Source organism: Heterodontus francisci, chromosome 22 (assembly GCF_036365525.1).
Source record: "Heterodontus francisci isolate sHetFra1 chromosome 22, sHetFra1.hap1, whole genome shotgun sequence".
NCBI lineage: Eukaryota > Metazoa > Chordata > Chondrichthyes > Heterodontiformes > Heterodontidae > Heterodontus > Heterodontus francisci.
Window position 1 is genome coordinate 13,096,310 of NC_090392.1, and position 26,811 is coordinate 13,123,120.

Here is a 26,811-nt window from a genome sequence, read left to right on the forward strand (position 1 = left end):
TGACACCAAGTAACAAAGACATCCACTGATACCCAGTAACACAGACACACACTTACATCAAGTAACAAAGACACACACTGACACCAAGTCACAAAGACACACACTGACACCCAGTAACAAAGACATACACGGACACCAAGTCACAAAGACAGACACTGATACCCAGTAACACAGACACACACTTCCACCAAGTAACAAAGACATACACTGATACCCAGTAACACAGAAACACACTGACACCAAGTCACAAACACATACACTGACACCAAGTAACACAGACACACACTGACACCAATTTACAAAGACATACACTGACACCAAGTTACAAAGACATACACTTACACCAAGTAAAAAAGACAGACAATTACACCAAGTAACAAAGACATACACTTACACCAAGTAACACAGACATACACTGACACCAAGTAACAAAGACATGCACTAATACCCAGTAACACGGACACACACTGACACCAAGTAACAAAGACATACACTGACACCAAGTAACAAAGACATACGCTTACACCAAGCAACAGAGACACACACTTACACCAAGGAACACAGACATACACTGACACCAAGTAACAAAGACATACACTTACACCAAGTAAAAAATAGAGACAATAACACCAAGTAACAAAGACATACACATACACCAAGTATTTTGACATACACTGACACCAAGTAACAAAGACATACACTGATACCCAGCAGCACAGACACACACTTACACCAAGTAACAAAGACATACACTGATACCCAGTAACACAGGCACACACTGCCACCCAGTAACAAAGACATACACTGATACTAAGTCACAAAGACATACACTGATACCCAGGAACACAGACACACACTGACACCAAGTAACAAAGACATACACTGATACCAATTCACAAAGACGTACACTGATACCCAGTAACACAGACACACACTGACACCCAGTAACAAAGACATACACTGATACTAAGTCACAAAGACATACACTGATACCCAGAAACACAGACACACACTGACACCAAGTAACAAAGACATACACTGACACCAAGTAACAAAGACATACACTTACACCAAGTAACAAAGACACACACTTACACCAAGGAACACAGACATACACTGACACCAAGTAACAAAGACATACACTGACAACAAGTAAAAAAGACAGACAATTACACCAAGTAACAAAGACATACATTTACACCAAGTATTTTGACATACACTGACACCAAGTAACAAAGACATACACTGATACCCAGTAAAACAGACACACACTGACACCCAGTAACAAAGACATACACTGATACCAAGTCACAAAGACATACACTGATACCCAGTAACACAGACACACACTGACACCCAGTAACAAAGACATACACTGATACCAAGACACAAAGACATACACTGATACCCAGTAACACAGACACACACTGACACCAAGGAACAAAGACATACACTGACACCAAGTAACAAAGACATACACTTACAGCAAGTCACAAATACACACACTTACACCAAGGACCACAGACATACACTGACACCAAGTAACAAAGACATACACTTACACCAAGTAACAAAGACAGACAATTACACCAAGTAACAAAGACATACACTTACACCAAGTATTTTGACATACACTGACACCAAGTAACAAATACATCCACTGATACCCAGTAACACAGACACACACTTACATCAAGTAACAAAGACACACACTGACACCAAGTCACAAAGACACACACTGACACCCAGTAACAAAGACATACACGGACACCAAGTCACAAAGACAGACACTGATACCCAGTAACACAGACACACACTTCCACCAAGTAACAAAGACATACACTGATACCCAGTAACACAGAAACACACTGACACCAAGTCACAAACACATACACTGACACCAAGTAACACAGACACACACTGACACCAAGTAACAAAGACACACACTAACACGGAGTAACACAGAAAGACACTTACACCAAGTTTTTTGACATACACTTACACCAAGCAACAAAGACATACACTGACATCCAGTAAAAAAGACACACACTGACACCCAGTAACAAAGACATACACGGACACCAAGTCACAAAGACAGACACTGATACCCAGTAACACAGACACACACTTACATCAAGTAACAAAGACACACACTGACACCAAGTCACAAAGACACACACTGACACCCAGTAACACAGACACACACTTCCACCAAGTAACAAAGACATATACTGATACCCAGTAACACAGATACACACTGACACCAAGTCACAAACACATACACTGACACCAAGTAACACAGACACACACTGACACCAAGTAACAAAGACACACACTAACACGGAGTAACACAGACATACACTTACACCAAGTTTTTTGACATACACTTACACCAAGCAACAAAGACATACACTGACATCCAGTAAAAAAGACATACACTGACACCAAGTCACAAACACATACACTGACACCAAGTAACAAAGACATACACTTACACCAAGTAACAAAGACATGCACTGATACCCAGTAACACAGACACACACTGACACCCAGTCAGAAACACACACTGACCCCCAGTAACACAGACACATACTGACCCCCAGTAACACAGACAGACACTGACACCAAGTCACAAAAACACACACTGACACCCAGTAACAAAGACATACACTGACACCAAGTCACAAAGACATACACTGATACCCAGGAACACAGACACACACTGAAACCCAGTAACAAAGACATACACAGATACCAAGTCACAAAGACATACACTGATACCCAGTAACACAGACATACACTGACATCAAGTCACAAGGACATACACTGATACCCATGAACACAGACACACACTGAAACCCAGTAACAAAGACATACACTGATACCAAGTCACAAAGACATGCACTGATACCCAGTAACACAGACACACACTGACACCCAGTAACAAAGACATACACTGATACCAAGTCACAAAGACATACACTGATACCCAGTAACACAGACACACACTGACACCCAGTAACAAAGACATGCACTGATACTAAGTCACAAAGACATACACTGATACCCAGTAACACAGACACACACTGACACCAATTAACAAAGACATACACTTACACCAAGTAAAAAAGACAGACAATTACACCAAGTAACAAAGACATACACTTACACCAAGTAACACAGACATACACTGACACCAAGTAACAAAGACATGCCCTGATAACCAGTAACACTGACACACACTGACACCCAGTAACAAAGACATACAATGATACCAAGTCACAAAGACATACACTGAATACCCAGTAACACAGACACACACTGACACCCAGTAACAAAGACATACACTGATACCAAGTCACAAAGACATGCACTGATACCCAGTAACACATACACACACTGACACCAAGTAACAAAGACATACACTGACACCAAGTAACAAAGACATACGCTTACACCAAGCAACAGAGACACACACTTACACCAAGGAACACAGACATACACTGACACCCAGTAACAAAGACATGCACTGACACCCAGTAACACAGACACACACGGACACCAAGTAACAAAGACACACACTTACACCAAGTAACACAGACACACACTGACAGGCAGTAAGACAAACAAACACACTTACACCCAGTAACACAGGCACACACTGACACCAAGTAACAAAGACATGCTCTGACACCCAGTAACAAAGACATGCACTGACACCCAGTAACACAGACACACACGGACACCAAGTAACAAAGACACACACTTACACCAAGTAACACAGACACACACTGACAGGCAGTAAGACAAACAAACACACTTACACCCAGTAACACAGGCACACACTGACACCAAGTAACAAAGACATGCACTGACACCCAGTAACACAGATAGACACTGGGCGGCACAGTGGCGCAGTGGTTAGCACTGCAGCCTCACAGCTCCAGGGACCCGGGTTAGATTCTGGTTACTGCCTGTGCGGAGTTTGCATGTTCTCCCTGTGTCTGCGTGGGTTTCCTCCGGGTGCTCCGGTTTCCTCCCACATGCCAAAGACATTCAGGTTGATAGGTTAATTGGCAATCATAAATTGCCACTATTTATAGGTAGGTGGTAGGGAAATATATAGGGATAGGTGGGGATGTGATAGCAATACGGGATTAGTGTAGGATTAGTGTAAATGTGTGGTGGATGGTCGGCACAGACTCGGTGGGCCGAAGGGCATGTTTAAGTGCTATATCTCTAAACTAAACTCAAAACTGACACGTAGTGTCACAGACACACACTGACACCCAGGAACAAAAACAAACACACACTGACACCCAGTAACACAGAGAACCACTGATACACAGTAACAAAGACATACACAGACACCAAGTAACACAGACGCACACTGACACCCAGTAACAAAGACATACACTGATACCCAGTAACACAGACACACACTTACACCAAGTAACAAAGACACACACTGATACCCAGTAACACAGACACACACTTACACCAAGTAACAAAGACATACACTGACACCCAGTAACAAAGACATGCACTGACACCCAGTAACACAGACACACACTTACACCAAGTAACAAAGACACACACTTACACCAAGTAACACAGACACACACTATCAGCCAGTAAGACAAACAAACACACTGACACCCAGTAACACAGGCACACACTGACCCCAAGTAACAAAGACACACACTGATACCCAGTAACACAGACACACACTGACACCAAGTCACAAAGACACACACTGACACCCAGTAACAAAGACAAACACTGACACCCAGTAACACAGACATACACTGACACCATGTAACACAGACACACACTTGCACCAAGTAACAAAGACATACACTAACACCGAGTAAAACAGACATACACTTACACCAAGTTTTGTGACATACACTTACACCAAGTAACAAAGACATACACTGACACCCATTAACAAAGACATACACTGACACCAGGTCACAAACACATACACTGCCACCAAGTAACAAAGACATACACTTACACCAAGTAACAAAGACATACACTGATACCCGGTAACACAGACACACACTTACACCAAGTAACAAAGACATACACTGAAACCAAGTCACAAAGACATACACTGATACCCAGTAACACAGACACACACTTACACCAAGTAACAAAGACACACACTGATACCCAGTAACACAGACACACACTGACACCAAGTCACAAAGACACACACTGACACCCAGTAACAAAGACATACACTGACACCCAGTAACACAGACATACACTTACACCATGTAACACAGACACACACTTACACCAAGTTACAAAGACATACACTAACACCGAGTAACACAGACATACACTTACACCAAGTGTTTTGACATACACTTACACCAAGTAACACAGACATACACTGACACCAAGTAACAAAGACAAACACTGATACCCAGTAACAAAGACATACACTGACATCAAGTCACAAGGACATACACTGATACCCAGGAACACAGACACACACTGAAACCCAGTAACAAAGACATACACTGACACCCAGTAACAAAGACATACACTGACACCCAGTAACACAGACATACACTGACACCATGTAACACAGACACACACTTACACCAAGTAACAAAGACATACACTAACACCGAGTAACACAGAGATACACTTACACCAAGTTTTTTGACATACACTTACACCAAGTAACAAAGACATACACTGACACCCATTAACAGAGACATACACTGACACCAGGTCACAAACACATACACTGACACCAAGTAACAAAGACATACACTTACACCAAGTAACAATGACATACACTGATACCCGGTAACACAGACACACACTTACACCAAGTAACAAAGACATACACTGACACCAAGTCACAAGGACACACACTGACACCCAGTAACAAAGACATACACTGACACCAAGTCACAAAGACATACACTGATACCCAGTAACAAAGACATACACTGATAACCAGTAACACAGACACACACTTACACCATGTAACAAAGACACACACTGATACCCAGTAACACAGACACACACTTACACCAATTAACACAGACACACACGGACACCAAGTAACAAAGACACACACTTACACCAAGTAACACAGACACACACTGACAGCCAGTAAGACAAACAAACACACTTACACCCAGTAACACAGGCACACACTGACACCAAGTAACAAAGACATGCACTGACACCCAGTAACACAGATACACACTGGGCGGCACATTGCCGCAGTGGTTAGCACTGCAGCCTCACAGCTCCAGGGACCCGGGTTCGATTCTGGTTACTGCCTGTGCGGAGTTTGCAAGTTCTTCCTGTGTCTGCGTGGGTTTCCTCCGGGTGCTCCGGTTTCCTCCCACATGCCAAAGACTTGCAGGTTGGTAGGTTAATTGACCATTATAAATTGACCCTGGTAAAGGTAGGTGGTAGGGAAATATATAGGGACCGGTGGGGATGTCATTGGAATATGGGATTCGTGCAGGATTAGTATAAATGGTTGGTTGATGGTCGGCACAGACTCGGTGGGCTGTAGGGCCTGTTTCAGTGTTGTATCTCTAAACTAAACTAAATACAGACACCGAGTGTCACAGACACACACTGGCACACAGTAACACGCACTGATACACAGAAACACAGACACACACTGACACCAAGTAACAAAGACATACACTTACACCAAGTAACAAAGTCACATACTTACACCAAGTTACACAGAAATACACTGACACCAAGTAACAAAGACACACACTTACACCAACTAACAAAGACACACACTTACACCAAGTAACACAGACAGACACTGACACCAAGTAACAAAGACAGACAAATGCACCAAGTAACAAAGACATACACTTACACCAAGTATTTTGACATACACTGACACCAAGTAACAAAGACATACACTGACACCCAGTAACAAAGACATACACTGACACCCAGTAACACAGACACACACTTACACCAAGTAACACAGACACATACTGACACCCAGTAACACAGACACACACTTACACCTAGTAAAAAAGACACACACTGATACCCAGTAACACAGACACACACTTACACCAAGTAACAAAGACATACACTGACACCCAGTAACAAAGACATACACTGACACCCAGTTACACAGACACACACTTACACCAAGTAACACAGACACACACTGACACCCAGTAACACAGACACACACTTACACCTTGTAAAAAAGACACACACTGACACCAAGTAACACAGACACACACTTACACCAAGTAACACAGACACACACTGACACCCAGTAACACAGACACACACTTACACCTAGTAAAAAAGACACACACTGATACCCAGTAACACAGACACACACTTACACCAAGTAACAAAGACAAGCACTGACACCCAGTAACAAAGACATACACTGACACCCAGTAACACAGATACACACTGGGCGGCACAGTGGTGCAGTGATTAGCACTGAAGCCTCACAGCTCCAGGGACCCGGGATCGATTCTGGGTACTGCCTATGCGGAGTTTGCAAGTTCTCCCTGTGTCTGCGTGGGTTTCCTCCGGGATCTCCGGTTTCCTCCCACATGCCAAAGACTTGCAGGTTGATAGGTTAATTGGCCATTATAAATTGCCCCTAGTATAGGTAGGTGGTAGGGAACTATATAGGGACCGGTGGGGATGTTATTGGAATTTGGGATTCGTGTAGGATTAGTATAAATGGTTGGTTGATGGTCGGCACAGTCTCGGTGGACCGAAGGGCCTGTTTCAGTGCTGTATCTCTAAACTAAACTAAATACTGACACCTAGTGTCACAGACACACACTGACACCAAGTAACAAAGACATACACTTGCACCGAGTAACACAGACATACTTACACAAAGTATTTTGACATACAATGACAAAAAGTCACAAACACATACACTGACACCAAGTAACAAAGACATACACTTACACCAAGTAACAAAGACATACACTGACACCCAGTAACACAGACACACACTTACACCAAGTAACAAATACAGACACTGATACCCAGTAACACAGATAAAAACTTACACCAAGTAACAAAGACATACACTGACACCCAGTAACAAAGACATACACTGACACCCAGTAACACAGACACACACGGACACCAAGTAACAAAGACACACACTTACACCAAGTAACACAGACACACACTGACACCCAGTAACACACACTGATACACAGTAACAAAGACATACACTGACACCCAGGAACAAAGACACACACTGACACCAAGTAACAAAGACACACACTTTCACCAAGTAACAAAGACACACACTTACACCAAGTAACACAGACATACACTGACACCAAGTAACAAAGACAGACAATTGCACCAAGTAACAAAGACATACACTTACACCAAGTATTTTAACATACACTGACACCAAGTAACAAAGACGTACACTGACACCCAGTAACAAAGAGATACATTGACAACCAGTAACACAGACACACACGTACACCAAGTAACACAGACACACACTCACACACAGTAACACAGACACACACTGACACCAAGTCACAAAGACATACACTGATACCCAGTAACAAAGACATACACTGATATCCAGTAACACAGACACACACTTACACCTAGTAACAAAGACATACACTGACACCCAGTAACAAAGACATGCACTGACACCCAGTTACACAGACACACACTGACACCAAGTCACAAAGACATACACTGATGCCCAGTAACACAGACAAACACTGACACCAAGTAACAAAGACATACACTGACACCAAGGAACAAAGACATACACTTACACCAAGTATTTTGACATACACTGACACCTAGTAACAAAGACATACACTGACACCCAGTAACACAGACACACACGGACACCAAGTAACAAAGACACACACTAACACCAAGTAACACAGACACACACTGACACCCAGTAACACACACTGATACACAGTAACAAAGACATACACTGACACCCAGGAACAAAGACACACACTGACACCAAGTAACAAAGACACACACTTTCACCAAGTAACAAAGACACACACTTACACCAAGTAACACAGACATACACTGACACCAAGTAACAAAGACAGACAATTGCACAAAGTATTTTGACATTTTTTGACACCAAGTAACAAAGACATACACTGATACCCAGTAACACAGACACACACTTACACCAAGTAACAAAGACATACACTGACACCAAGTCACAAAGACACACACTGACACCCAGTAACAAAGACATACACTGACACCACGTCACAAAGACATACACTGATACCCAGTAACACAGACCCACACTTACACCAAGTAACACAGACATACACGGACACCCAGTAACAAAGACATACACTGACAGCAGGTAACACAGACACACACGGACACCAAGTAACAAAGACACAGACTTGCACCAAGTAACACAGACACACACTGACACCCAGTAATACAGACACACACTTACAACAAGTAACACAGACATACACTGACACCAAATAACAAAGACATACACTGACACCCAGTAACAAAGACATACACTGACACCAAGTCACAAACACATACACTGACACCAAGTAACAAAGACATTCACTTACACCAAGTAACAAAGACATACACTGATAGCCAGTAACACAGGCACACACTGACACCCAGTTAGAAACACACACTGGCCCCCAGTAACACAGACACACACTGACCCCCCGTAACACAGACATACACTGACACCAAGTCACAAAGACACACACTGACACCCAGTAACAAAGACATACACTGACACCAAGTCACAAAGACATACACTGATACACAGACACACACTTACACCAAGTAACACAGACATACACTGACACCAAGTAACAAAGACAGACAATTGCACCAAGTAACAAAGACATACATTTACACCAAGTATTTTGACATACACTGACACCAATTAACAAAGACGTACACTGACACCCAGTGACAAAGAGATACACTGACAACCAGTAACACAGACACACACGTACACCAAGTAACACAGACACACACTGACACCCAGTAACACAGACACACACTGACACCAAGTCACAAAGACATACACTGATACCCAGTAACAAAGACAAACACTGAAACCCAGGAACACAGACACACACTGACACCCAGTGACAAAGACATACACTGATACCAAGTCACAAAGACAGACACTGATACCCAGTAACACAGACACACACTGACACCCAGTAACAAAGACATACACAGATACCAAGTCACAAAGACATACACTGATCCCCAGTAACACAGACACACACTTACACCAAGTAACAAAGACAGACACTGATACCCAGTAACACAGATAAAACTTACACCAAGTCACAAAGACATACACTGACACTCAGTAACAAAGACATGCACTGACACCCAGTTACACAGACACACACGGACACCAAGTAACAAAGACGCACACTTACACCAAGTAACACAGACACACACTGACACCCAGTAACACACACTGATACACAGTAACAAAGACATACACTGACACCCAGGAACAAAGACACACACTGACACCAAGTAACAAAGACACACACTTTCACTAAGTAACAAAGACACACACTTACACCAAGTAACACAGACATACACTGACACCAAGTAACAAAGACAGACAATTGCACCAAGTAACAAAGACATACACTTACACCAAGTATTTTGACATGCACTGACACCAAGTAACAAAGACGTACACTGACACCCAGTAACAAAGAGATACACTGACAACCAGTAACACAGGCAGACACGTACTTCATGTAACACAGACACACACTGACACCCAGTAACACAGACACACACTGACACCAAGTCACAAAGACATACACTGATACCCAGTAACAAAGACATACACTGATACCCAGTAACACAGACACACACTTACACCAAGTAACAAAGACATACACTGACACCCAGTAACAAAGACATACACTGATACCCAGTAACACAGACACACACGGACACCAAGTAACAAAGACATACAATTGCACCAAGTAACAAAGACAGACACTTACACCAAGTATTTTGACATACACTGACACCAAGTAACAAAGACATACACTGACACCCAGTAACAAAGAGATACACTGACACCCAGTAACACAGACACACACGTACACCAAGTAACACAGACACACACTGACACCCAGTAACACAGACACACACTGACACCAAGTCACAAAGACATACACTGACACCCAGTATCAAAGACATGCACTGACACCCAGTTGCACAGACACACACGGACACCAAGTAACAAAGACGCACACTTACACCAAGTAACACAGACACACACTGACACCCAGTAACACACACTGATACACAGTAACAAAGAAATACACTGACACCAAGTAACAAAGACACACACTTACACCAACTAACAAAGACACACACTTACACCAAGTAACAAAGACAGACAATTGCACCAAGTAACAAAGACATACACTTACACCAAGTATTTTGACATACACTGACACCAAGTAACAAAGACATACACTGACACCCAGTAACAAAGACATACACTGACACCCAGTAACACAGACACACACTTACACCAAGTAACACAGACACACACTGACACCCAGTAACACAGACACACACTTACACCTAGTAAAAAAGACACACACTGATACCCAGTAACACAGACACACACTTCCACCAAGTAACAAAGACATACACTGACACCCAGTAACAAAGACATACACTGACACCCAGTTACACAGACACACACTTACACCAAGTAACACAGACACACACTGACACCCAGTAACACAGACACACACTTACACCTTGTAAAAAAGACACACACTGACACCCAGTAACACAGACACACACTTACACCAAGTAACACAGACACACACTGACACCCAGTAACACAGACACACACTTACACCTAGTAAAAAAGACACACACTGATACCCAGTAACACAGACACACACTTACACCAAGTAACAAAGACAAGCACTGACACCCAGTAACAAAGACATACACTGACACCCAGTAACACAGATACACACTGGGCGGCACAGTGGTGCAGTGGTTAGCACTGAAGCCTCACAGCTCCAGGGACCCGGGATCGATTCTGGGTACTGCCTATGCGGAGTTTGCAAGTTCTCCCTGTGTCTGCGTGGGTTTCCTCCGGGATCTCCGGTTTCCTCCCACATGCCAAAGACTTGCAGGTTGATAGGTTAATTGGCCATTATAAATTGCCCCTAGTATAGGTAGGTGGTAGGGAACTATATAGGGACCGGTGGGGATGTTATTGGAATATGGGATTCGTGTAGGATTAGTATAAATGGTTGGTTGATGGTCGGCACAGTCTCGGTGGACCGAAGGGCCTGTTTCAGTGCTGTATCTCTAAACTAAACTAAATACTGACACCTAGTGTCACAGACACACACTGACACCAAGTAACAAAGACATACACTTGCACCGAGTAACACAGACATACTTACACAAAGTATTTTGACATACACTGACAAAAAGTCACAAACACATACACTGACACCAAGTAACAAAGACATACACTTACACCAAGTAACAAAGACATACACTGACACCCAGTAACACAGACACACACTTACACCAAGTAACAAATACAGACACTGATACCCAGTAACACAGATAAAAACTTACACCAAGTAACAAAGACATACACTGACACCCAGTAACAAAGACATACACTGACACCCAGTAACACAGACACACACGGACACCAAGTAACAAAGACACACACTTACACCAAGTAACACAGACACACACTGACACCCAGTAACACACACTGATACACAGTAACAAAGACATACACTGACACCCAGGAACAAAGACACACACTGACACCAAGTAACAAAGACACACACTTTCACCAAGTAACAAAGACACACACTTACACCAAGTAACACAGACATACACTGACACCAAGTAACAAAGACGTACACTGACACCAAGTAACAAAGAGATACATTGACAACCAGTAACACAGACACACACGTACACCAAGTAACACAGACACACACTGACACACAGTAACACAGACACACACTGACACCAAGTCACAAAGACATACACTGATACCCAGTAACACAGACACACACTAACACCTAGTAACAAAGACATACACTGACACCCATTAACAAAGACATGCACTGACACCCAGTTACACAGACACACACTGACACCAAGTCACAAAGACATACACTGATGCCCAGTAACACAGACAAACACTGACACCAAGTAACAAAGACATACACTGACACCAAGGAACAAAGACATACACTTACACCAAGTATTTTGACATACACTGACACCCAGTAACAAAGACATACACTGACACCCAGTAACACAGACACACACGGACACCAAGTAACAAAGACACACATTAACACCAAGTAACACAGACACACACTGACACCCAGTAACACACACTGATACACAGTAACAAAGACATACACTGACACCCAGGAACAAAGACACACACTGACACCAAGTAACAAAGACACACACTTTCACCAAGTAACAAAGACACACACTTACACCAAGTAACACAGACATACACTGACACCAAGTAACAAAGACAGACAATTGCACCAAGTAACAAAGACATACACTTACACCAAGTATTTTGGCATAAACTGACACCAAGTAACAAAGACGTACACTGACACCCAGTAACAAAGAGATACATTGACAACCAGTAACACAGACACACACGTACACCAAGTAACACAGACACACACTGACACACAGTAACACAGACACACACTGACACCAAGTCACAAAGACATACACTGATACCCAGTAACAAAGACATACACTGATATCCAGTAACACAGACAAACACTTACACCAAGTAACAAAGACATACACTGACACCCAGTAACAAAGACATGCACTGACACCCAGTTACACAGACACACACTGACACCAAGTCACAAAGACATACACTGATGCCCAGTAACACAGACAAACACTGACACCAAGTAACAAAGACATACACTGACACCAAGGAACAAAGACATACACTTACACCAAGTATTTTGACATACAGTGACACCAAGTAACAAAGACATACACTGATACCCAGTAACACAGACACACACTTACACCAAGTCACAAAGACACACACTGACACCCAGTAACAAAGACATACACTGACACCACGTCACAAAGACATACACTGATAGCCAGTAACACAGGCACACACTGACACCCAGTTAGAAACACACACTGGACCCCAGTAACACAGACACACACTGACCCCCCGTAACACAGACATACACTGACACCAAGTCACAAAGACACACACTGACACCCAGTAACAAAGACATACACTGACACCAAGTCACAAAGACATACACTGATACACAGACACACACTTACACCAAGTAACACAGACATACACTGACTCCAAGTAACAAAGACAGACAATTGCACCAAGTAACAAAGACATACACTTACACCAAGTATTTTGACATACACTGACACCAAGTAACAAAGACGTACACTGACACCCAGTAACAAAGAGATACACTGACAACCAGTAACACAGACACACACGGACACCAAGTAACACAGACACACACTGACACCCAGTAACACAGACACACACTGACACCAAGTCACAAAGACATACACTGATACCCAGTAACAAAGACATATACTGATACCCAGTAACACAGACACACACTTACACCAAGTAACAAAGACATACACTGACACCCAGTAACAAAGACATGCACTGACACCCAGTTTCACAGACACACACTGACACCAAGTCACAAAGACATACACTGATACCCAGTAACACAGACAAACACTGACACCAAGTAACAAAGACATACACTGACACCAAGTCACAAAGACATACACTGATACCAAGTAACACAGACCCACACTTACACCAAGTAACACAGACATACACGGACACCCAGTAACAAAGACATACACTGACAGCCAGTAACACAGACACACACGGGCACCAAGTAACAAAGACACAGACTTACACCAAGTAACACAGACACACACTGACACCCAGTAACACAGACACACACTTACACCAAGTAACACAGACATACACTGACACCAAGTAGCAAAGACATACACTGACACCCAGTAACAAAGACATACACTGACACCAAGTCACAAACACATACACTGACTCCAAGTAACAAAGACATACACTTACACCAAGTAACAAAGACATACACTGATAGCCAGTAACAAAGACACACACTGACACCCAGTTAGAAACACACACAGGCCCCCAGTAACACAGACACACACTGACCCCCCGTAACACAGACATACACTGACACCAAGTCACAAAGACATACACTGACACTCAGTAACAAAGACATGCACTGACACCCAGTTACACAGACACACACGGACACCAAGTAACAAAGACGCACACTTACACCAAGTAACACAGACACACACTGACACCCAGTAACACACACTGATACACAGTAACAAAGACATACACTGACACCAAGTAACAAAGACACACACTTACACCAAGTAACAAAGACACACACTTACACCAAGTAACACAGACATACACTGACACCAAGTAACAAAGACAGACAATTGCACCAAGCAACAAAGACATACACTTACACCAAGTATTTTGACATACACTGACACCAAGTAACAAAGACATACACTGACACCCAGTAACAAAGACATACACTGACACCCAGTAACACAGACACACACTTACACCAAGTAACACAGACACACACTGACACCCAGTAACACAGACACACACTTACACCTAGTAAAAAGACACACACTGATAACCAGAAACACAGACACACACTTACACCAAGTAACAAAGACATACACTGACACCCAGTAACAAAGACATGCACTGACACCCAGTAACACAGACACACACGGACACCAAGTAACAAAGACACACACTTACACCAAGTAACACAGACACACACTGACAGCCAGTAAGACAAACAAACACACTGACACCCAGCAACACAGACACACACTGACACCAAGTAACAAAGACATACACTGACACCCAGTAACACAGACACACACTTACACCAAGTAACACAGACATACACTGACACCAAGTAACAAAGACATACACTGACACCCAGTAACAAAGACATACACTGACACCAAGTCACAAACACATACACTGACACCAAGTAACAAAGACATACACTTACACCAAGTAACAAAGACATACACTGATAGCCAGTAACACAGGCACACACTGACACCCAGTTAGAAACACACACTGGACCCCAGTAACACAGACACACACTGACCCCCCGTAACACAGACATACACTGACACCAAGTCACAAAGACACACACTGACACCCAGTAACAAAGACATACACTGACACCAAGTCACAAAGACATACACTGATACACAGACACACACTTACACCAAGTAACACAGACATACACTGACTCCAAGTAACAAAGACAGACAATTGCACCAAGTAACAAAGACATACACTTACACCAAGTATTTTGACATACACTGACACCAAGTAACAAAGACGTACACTGACACCCAGTAACAAAGAGATACACTGACAACCAGTAACACAGACACACACGGACACCAAGTAACACAGACACACACTGACACCCAGTAACACAGACACACACTGACACCAAGTCACAAAGACATACACTGATACCCAGTAACAAAGACATATACTGATACCCAGTAACACAGACACACACTTACACCAAGTAACAAAGACATACACTGACACCCAGTAACAAAGACATGCACTGACACCCAGTTTCACAGACACACACTGACACCAAGTCACAAAGACATACACTGATACCCAGTAACACAGACAAACACTGACACCAAGTAACAAAGACATACACTGACACCAAGTCACAAAGACATACACTGATACCAAGTAACACAGACCCACACTTACACCAAGTAACACAGACATACACGGACACCCAGTAACAAAGACATACACTGACAGCCAGTAACACAGACACACACGGGCACCAAGTAACAAAGACACAGACTTACACCAAGTAACACAGACACACACTGACACCCAGTAACACAGACACACACTTACACCAAGTAACACAGACATACACTGACACCAAGTAGCAAAGACATACACTGACACCCAGTAACAAAGACATACACTGACACCAAGTCACAAACACATACACTGACTCCAAGTAACAAAGACATAGACTTACACCAAGTAACAAAGACATACACTGATAGCCAGTAACAAAGACACACACTGACACCCAGTTAGAAACACACACAGGCCCCCAGTAACACAGACACACACTGACCCCCCGTAACACAGACATACACTGACACCAAGTCACAAAGACATACACTGACACTCAGTAACAAAGACATGCACTGACACCCAGTTACACAGACACACACGGACACCAAGTAACAAAGACGCACACTTACACCAAGTAACACAGACACACACTGACACCCAGTAACACACACTGATACACAGTAACAAAGACATACACTGACACCAAGTAACAAAGACACACACTTACACCAAGTAACAAAGACACACACTTACACCAAGTAACACAGACATACACTGACACCAAGTAACAAAGACAGACAATTGCACCAAGCAACAAAGACATACACTTACACCAAGTATTTTGACATACACTGACACCAAGTAACAAAGACATACACTGACACCCAGTAACAAAGACATACACTGACACCCAGTAACACAGACACACACTTACACCAAGTAACACAGACACACACTGACACCCAGTAACACAGACACACACTTACACCTAGTAAAAAGACACACACTGATAACCAGAAACACAGACACACACTTACACCAAGTAACAAAGACATACACTGACACCCAGTAACAAAGACATGCACTGACACCCAGTAACACAGACACACACGGACACCAAGTAACAAAGACACACACTTACACCAAGTAACACAGACACACACTGACAGCCAGTAAGACAAACAAACACACTGACACCCAGCAACACAGACACACACTGACACCAAGTAACAAAGACATACACTGACACCCAGTAACACAGATACACACTGGGTGACACAGTGGCGCAGTGGTTAGCACTGCAGCCTCACAGCTCCAGGAACCCGGGATCGATTCTGGGTACTGTCTGTGCGGAGTTTGCAAGTTCTCCCTGTGTCTGCGTGGGTTTCCTCTGGGTACTCCGGTTTCCTCCCACATGCCAAAGACTTGCTGGTTGGGAGGTTAATTGGCCATTATAAATTGCCCCTAGTATAGGTAGGTGGTAGGGAAATATATAGGGACCGGTGGGGATGTTATTGGAATATGGGATTCGTGTAGGATCAGTATAAATGGTTGGTTGATGGTCGGCACAGACTCGGTGGACCGAAGGGCCTGTTTCAGTGCTGTATCTCTAAACTAAACTAAATACTGACACCAAGTAACAAAGACATACACTTGCACCGAGTAACACATACACTTACACCAAGTATTTTGACATACACTTACACCAAGTAACAAAGACATACACTGACACCCAGTAACAAAGACATGCACTGACAACAAGTCACCAACACATACACTGACACCAAGTAACAAAGACATAAACTTACACCAAGTAACAAAGACATACACTGATAGCCAGTAACACAGACACACACTGACACCCAGTTAGAAACACACACTGGCCCCCAGTAACACAGACACACACTGACCCCCCGTAAGACAGACACACACTGACACCAAGTCACAAAGACATACACTGATACACAGACACACACGTACACCAAGTAGCACAGACATACACTGACACCAAGTCACAAAGATACACACTGACACCCAGTAACAAAGACATACACTGACACCAAGTCACAAAGACATACACTGATACCCAGGAACACAGACACACACTGACACCCAGTAACAAAGACATACACTAATACCAAGTCACAAAGACATACAATGACACCCAGTAACAAAGACATACACTGACACCCAGTAACACAGACACACACGGACACCAAGTAACAAAGACACACAATTACACCAAGTAACACAGACACACACTGACACCCAGTAACACATACTGATACACAGTAACAAAGACATACACTGACACTCAGGAACAAAGACACACACTGACACCAAGTAACAAAGACACACACTTACACCAACTAACAAAGACACACACTTACACCAAGTAACACAGACATACACTGCCACCAAGTAACAAAGACATACACTGACACCCAGTAACAAAGAGATACACTGACACCCAGTAACACAGACACACACGTACACCAAGTAACACAGACACACACTGACACCCAGTAACACAGACACACACTGACACCAAGTCACAAAGACATACACTGATACCCAGTGACAAAGACATACACTGATACCCAGTAACACAGACACACACTTACACCAAGTAACAAAGACATACACTGACACCCAGTAACAAAGACATGTACTGACCCCCAGTTACACAGACACACACGGACACCAAGTAACAAAGACGCACACTTACACCAAGTAACACAGACACACACTGACACCCAGTAACACACACTGATACACAGTAACAAAGACATACCCTGACACCCAGGAACAAAGGCACACACTTACACCAACTAACAAAGACACACACTTACACCAAGTAACACAGACATACACTGACACCAAGTAACAAAGACAGACAATTGCACCAAGTAACAAAGACATACACTTACACCAAGTATTTTGACATACACTGACACCAAGTAACAAAGACATACACTGACACCCAGTAAAAAAGACATACACTGACACCCAGTAACACAGACACAAACTTACACCAAGTAAAACAGACACACACTGACACCCAGTAACACAGACACACACTTACACCTAGTAAAAAAGACACACACTGATACCCAGTAACACAGACACACACTTACACCAAGTAACAAAGAGATACACTGACACCGAGTAACAAAGACATGCACTGACACCCAGTAACACAGACACACACAGACACCAAGTAACAAAGACAGACATTTACACCAAGTAACACAGACACACACTGACAGCCAGTAAGACAAACTAACACACTGACACCCAGCAACACAGACACGCACTGACACCAAGTAACAAAGACATACACTGACACCCAGTAACACAGATACACACTGGGTGGCACAGTGGCGCAGTGGTTAGCACTGCAGCCTCACAGCTCCAGGGACCCTAGATCCATTCTAGGTACTGCCTGTGCAGAGTTTGCAAGTTCTCCCTGTGTCTGCGTGGGTTTCATCCGGGTGCTCCGGTTTCCTCCCACATGCCAAAGACTTGCTGGTTGGGAGGTTAATTGGCCATTATAAATTGCCCCTAGTATAGGTAAGTGGTAGGGAAATATATAGGGACCGGTGGGGATGTTATTGGAATATGGGATTCGTGTCGGATTAGTATAAATGGGTGGTTGATGGTCGGCACAGACTCGGTGGAACGAAGGGACTGTTTCACTGCTGTATCTCTAAACTAAGCTAAATACTGACACGTAGTGTCACAGACGCACACTGACACCAAGTAACAAAGACATACACTTGCACCGAGTAACACAGACATACACTTACACCAATTATTTTGACAGACACTTACACCAAGTAACAAAGACATACACTGACACCCAGTAACAAAGACATACACTGATAGCCAGTAACACAGACACACACTGACACCCAGTTATAAACACACACTGGCCCCCAGTAACACAGACACATACTGACCCACCGTAACACAGACATACACTGACACCAAGTCACAAAGACATACACTGATACCCAGTAACACAGACACACACTTACAGCAAATAACAAAGACCTACACTGACACCCAGTAACAAAGACATGCACTGACACCCAGTTACACAGACACACACTGACACCAAGTCACAAAGACATACACTGATACCCAGTAAGACAGACAAACACTGACACCAAGTAACAAAGACTTACACTGACACAAAGTAACAAAGACATACACTTACACCAAGTATTTTGACATACACTGACACCAAGTCACAAAGACACACACTGACACCCAGTAACAAAGACATCCACTGACACCAAGTCACAAAGACATACACTGATACCCAGTAACACAGACCCACACTTACACCAAGTAACACAGACATAGACTGACACCCAGTAACACAGACATACACTGATACCCAGTAACACAGACACACACTTACACCAAGTAACAAAGACAGACACTGATAACCAGTAACACAGAAACACACTTACACCAAGTAACAAAGACATACACTGACACCCAGTAACAAAGACAGGCACTGACACCCAGTAACACAGACACACACGGACGCCAAGTAACAAAGACACTCACTTACACCGAGTAACAAAGACATATACTGACACCCAGTAACAAAGACAGACACTGACACCCAGTAACACAGACACACACTTACACCAAGTAACACAGACATAGACTGACACCCAGTAACACAGACATACACTGATACCCAGGAACACAGACACACACTTACACCAAGTAACAAAGACATAGACTGACACCCAGTAACACAGACATACACGGACACCCAGTAACAAAGACATACACTGACAGCCAGTAACACAGACACACACGGACACCAAGTAACAAAGACACAGACTTGCACCAAGTAACACAGACACACACTGACACCCAGTAATACAGACACACACTTACACCAAGTAACACAGACATACACTGACACCAAGTAACAAAGACATACACTGACACCCAGTAACAAAGACATACACTGACACCAAGTCACAAACACATTCACTGACACCAAGTAACAAAGACATACACTTACACCAAGTAACAAAGACATACACTGATAGCCAGTAACACAGGCACACACTGACACCCAGTTAGAAACACACACTGGCCCCCAGTAACACAGACACACACTGACCCCCCGTAACACAGACATACACAGACACCAAGTCACAAAGACACACACTGACACCCAGTAACAAAGACATACACTGACACCAAGTCACAAAGACATACACTGATACACAGACACACACTTACACCAAGTAACACAGACATACACTGACACCAAGTAACAAAGACAGACAATTGCACCAAGTAAAAAAGACATACACTTACACCAAGTATTTTGACATACACTGACACCAATTAACAAAGACGTACACTGACACCCAGTAACAAAGAGATACACTGACAACCAGTAACACAGACACACACGTACACCAAGTAACACAGACACACACTGACACCCAGTAACACAGACACACACTGACACCAAGTCACAAAGACATACACTGAAACCCAGGAACACAGACACACACTGACACCCAGTGACAAAGACATGCACTGATACCAAGTCACAAAGACAGACACTGATACCCAGTAACACAGACACACACTGACACCCAGTAACAAAGTCATACACAGATACCAAGTCACAAAGACATACACTGATCCCCAGTAACACAGACACACACTTAGACCAAGTAACAAAGACAGACACTGATACCCAGTAACACAGATAAAACTTACACCAAGTAACAAAGACATACACTGACACCCAGTAACAAAGACATACACTGACACCCAGTAACACAGACACACACGGACACCAAGTAACAAAGACACACACTTACACCAAGTAACACAGACACACACTGACACCCAGTAACACACACTGATACACAGTAACAAAGACATACACTGACACCCAGGAACAAAGACACACACTGACACCAAGTAACAAAGACACACACTTTCACTAAGTAACAAAGACACACACTTACACCAAGTAACATAGACATACACTGACACCAAGTAACAAAGACAGACAATTGCACCAAGTAACAAAGACATACACTTAAACCAAGTATTTTGACATGCACTGACACCAAGTAACAAAGACGTACACTGACACCCAGTAACAAAGAGATACACTGACAACCAGTAACACAGGCAGACACGTACTTCATGTAACACAGACACACACTGACACCCAGTAACACAGACACACACTGACACCAAGTCACAAAGACATACACTGATACCCAGTAACAAAGACATACACTGATACCCAGTAACACAGACACACACTTACACCAAGTAACAAAGACATACACTGACACCCAGTAACAAAGACATGCACTGACACCCAGTTACACAGACACACACTGACACCAAGTCACAAAGACATACACTGATGCCCAGTAACACAGACAAACACTGACACCAAGTAACAAAGACATACACTGACACCAAGGGACAAAGACAGACACTTACACCAAGTATTTTGACATACACTGACACCAAGTAACAAAGACATACACTGATAATCAGTAACACAAACACACACTTACACCAAGTAACAAAGACATACACTGACACCAAGTCACAAAGACACACACTGACACCCAGTAACAAAGACATACACTGACACCAAGTCACAAAGACATACACTGATACCCAGTAACACAGACCCACACTTACACCAAGTAACACAGACATACACGGACACCCAGTAACAAAGACATACACTGACAGCCAGTAACACAGACACACACGGACACCAAGTATCAAAGACACAGACTTGCACCAAGTAACACAGACACACACTGACACCCAGTAACACAGACACACACTTACACCAAGTAACACAGACATACACTGACACCCAGTCACAAAGACATACACTGATACACAGACACACATTTACACCAAGTAACACAGACATACACTGACACCAAGTAACAAAGACCGACAATTGCACCAAGTAACAAAGACATACACTTACACCAAGTATTTTGACATACACTGACACCAAGTAACAAAGACGTACACTGACACCCAGTAACAAAGAGATACACTGACAACCAGTAACACAGACAAACACGTACACCAAGTAACACAGACACACACTGACAGCCATTAACACAGACAAACACTGACACCAAGTCACAAAGACATACACTGATACCCAGTAACAAAGACAAACACTGACACCAAGTAACAAAGACATACACTGAAACCAAGTAACAAAGACATACACTTACACCAAGTATTTTGACATACACTGACACCAAGTAACAAAGACATACACTGATACCCAGTAACACAGACACACACTTACACCAAGTAACAAAGACATACACTGACACCAAGTCACAAAGACACACACTGACACCCAGTAACAAAGACATGCACTGACACCAAGTCACAAAGACATACACTGATACCCAGTAACACAGAGCCACACTTACACCGAGTAACACAGACATACACGGACACTCAGTAACAAAGACATACACTGACAGCCAGTAACACAGACACACATGGACACCAAGTAACTAAGACACAGTCTTGCACCAAGTAACACAGACACACACTGACACCCAGTAACACAGACACACACTTACACCAAGTAACACAGACATACACTGACACCAAGTAACAAAGACATACACTGACACCCAGTAACAAAGACATACACTGACACCAAGTCACAAACACATACACTGACACCAAGTAACAAAGACATACACTTACACCAAGTAACAAAGACATACACTGATAGCCAGTAACACAGGCACACACTGACACCCAGTTAGAAACACACACTGGACCCCAGTAACACAGACACACACTGACCCCCCGTAACACAGACATACACTGACACCAAGTCACAAAGACACACACTGACACCCAGTAACAAAGACATACACTGACACCAAGTCACAAAGACATACACTGATACACAGACACACACTTACACCAAGTAACACAGACATACACTGACTCCAAGTAACAAAGACAGACAATTGCACCAAGTAACAAAGACATACACTTACACCAAGTATTTTGACATACACTGACACCAAGTAACAAAGACGTACACTGACACCCAGTAACAAAGAGATACACTGACAACCAGTAACACAGACACACACGGACACCAAGTAACACAGACACACACTGACACCCAGTAACACAGACACACACTGACACCAAGTCACAAAGACATACACTGATACCCAGTAACAAAGACATATACTGATACCCAGTAACACAGACACACACTTACACCAAGTAACAAAGACATACACTGACACCCAGTAACAAAGACATGCACTGACACCCAGTTTCACAGACACACACTGACACCAAGTCACAAAGACATACACTGACACCCAGTAACAAAGACATGCACTGACACCCAGTTTCACAGACACACACTGACACCAAGTCACAAAGACATACACTGATACCCAGTAACACAGACAAACACTGACACCAAGTAACAAAGACATACACTGACACCAAGTCACACAGACATACACTGATACCCAGTAACACAGACCCACACTTACACCGAGTAACACAGACATACACGGACACCCAGTAACAAAGACATACACTGACAGCCAGTAACACAGACACACACGGACACCAAGTAACAAAGACACAGTCTTGCACCAAGTAACACAGACACACACTGACACCCAGTAACACAGACACACACTTACACCAAGTAACACAGACATACACTGACACCAAGTAACAAAGACATACACTGACACCCAGTAACAAAGACATACACTGACACCAAGTCACAAACACATACACTGACACCAAGTAACAAAGACATACACTTACACCAAGTAACAAAGACATACACTGATAGCCAGTAACACAGGCACACACTGACACCCAGTTAGAAACACACACTGGACCCCAGTAACACAGACACACACTGACCCCCCGTAACACAGACATACACTGACACCAAGTCACAAAGACACACACTGACACCCAGTAACAAAGACATACACTGACACCAAGTCACAAAGACATACACTGATACACAGACACACACTTACACCAAGTAACACAGACATACACTGACTCCAAGTAACAAAGACAGACAATTGCACCAAGTAACAAAGACATACACTTACACCAAGTATTTTGACATACACTGACACCAAGTAACAAAGACGTACACTGACACCCAGTAACAAAGAGATACACTGACAACCAGTAACACAGACACACACGGACACCAAGTAACACAGACACACACTGAAACCCAGTAACACAGACACACACTGACACCAACTCACAAAGACATACACTGATACCCAGTAACAAAGACATATACTGATACCCAGTAACACAGACACACACTTACACCAAGTAACAAAGACATACAATGACACCCAGTAACAAAGACATGCACTGACACCCAGTTTCACAGACACACACTGACACCAAGTCACAAAGACATACACTGATACCCAGTAACACAGACAAACACTGACACCAAGTAACAAAGACATACACTGACACCAAGTCACAAAGACATACACTGATACCCAGTAACACAGACCCACACTTACACCGAGTAACACAGACATACACGGACACCCAGTAACAAAGACATACACTGACAGCCAGTAACACAGACACACACGGACACCAAGTAACAAAGACACAGTCTTGCACCAAGTAACACAGACACACACTGACACCCAGTAACACAGACACACACTTACACCAAGTAACACAGACATACACTGACACCAAGTAACAAAGACATACACTGACACCCAGTAACAAAGACATACACTGACACCAAGTCACAAACACATACACTGACACCAAGTAACAAAGACATACACTTACACCAAGTAACAAAGACATACACTGATAGCCAGTAACACAGG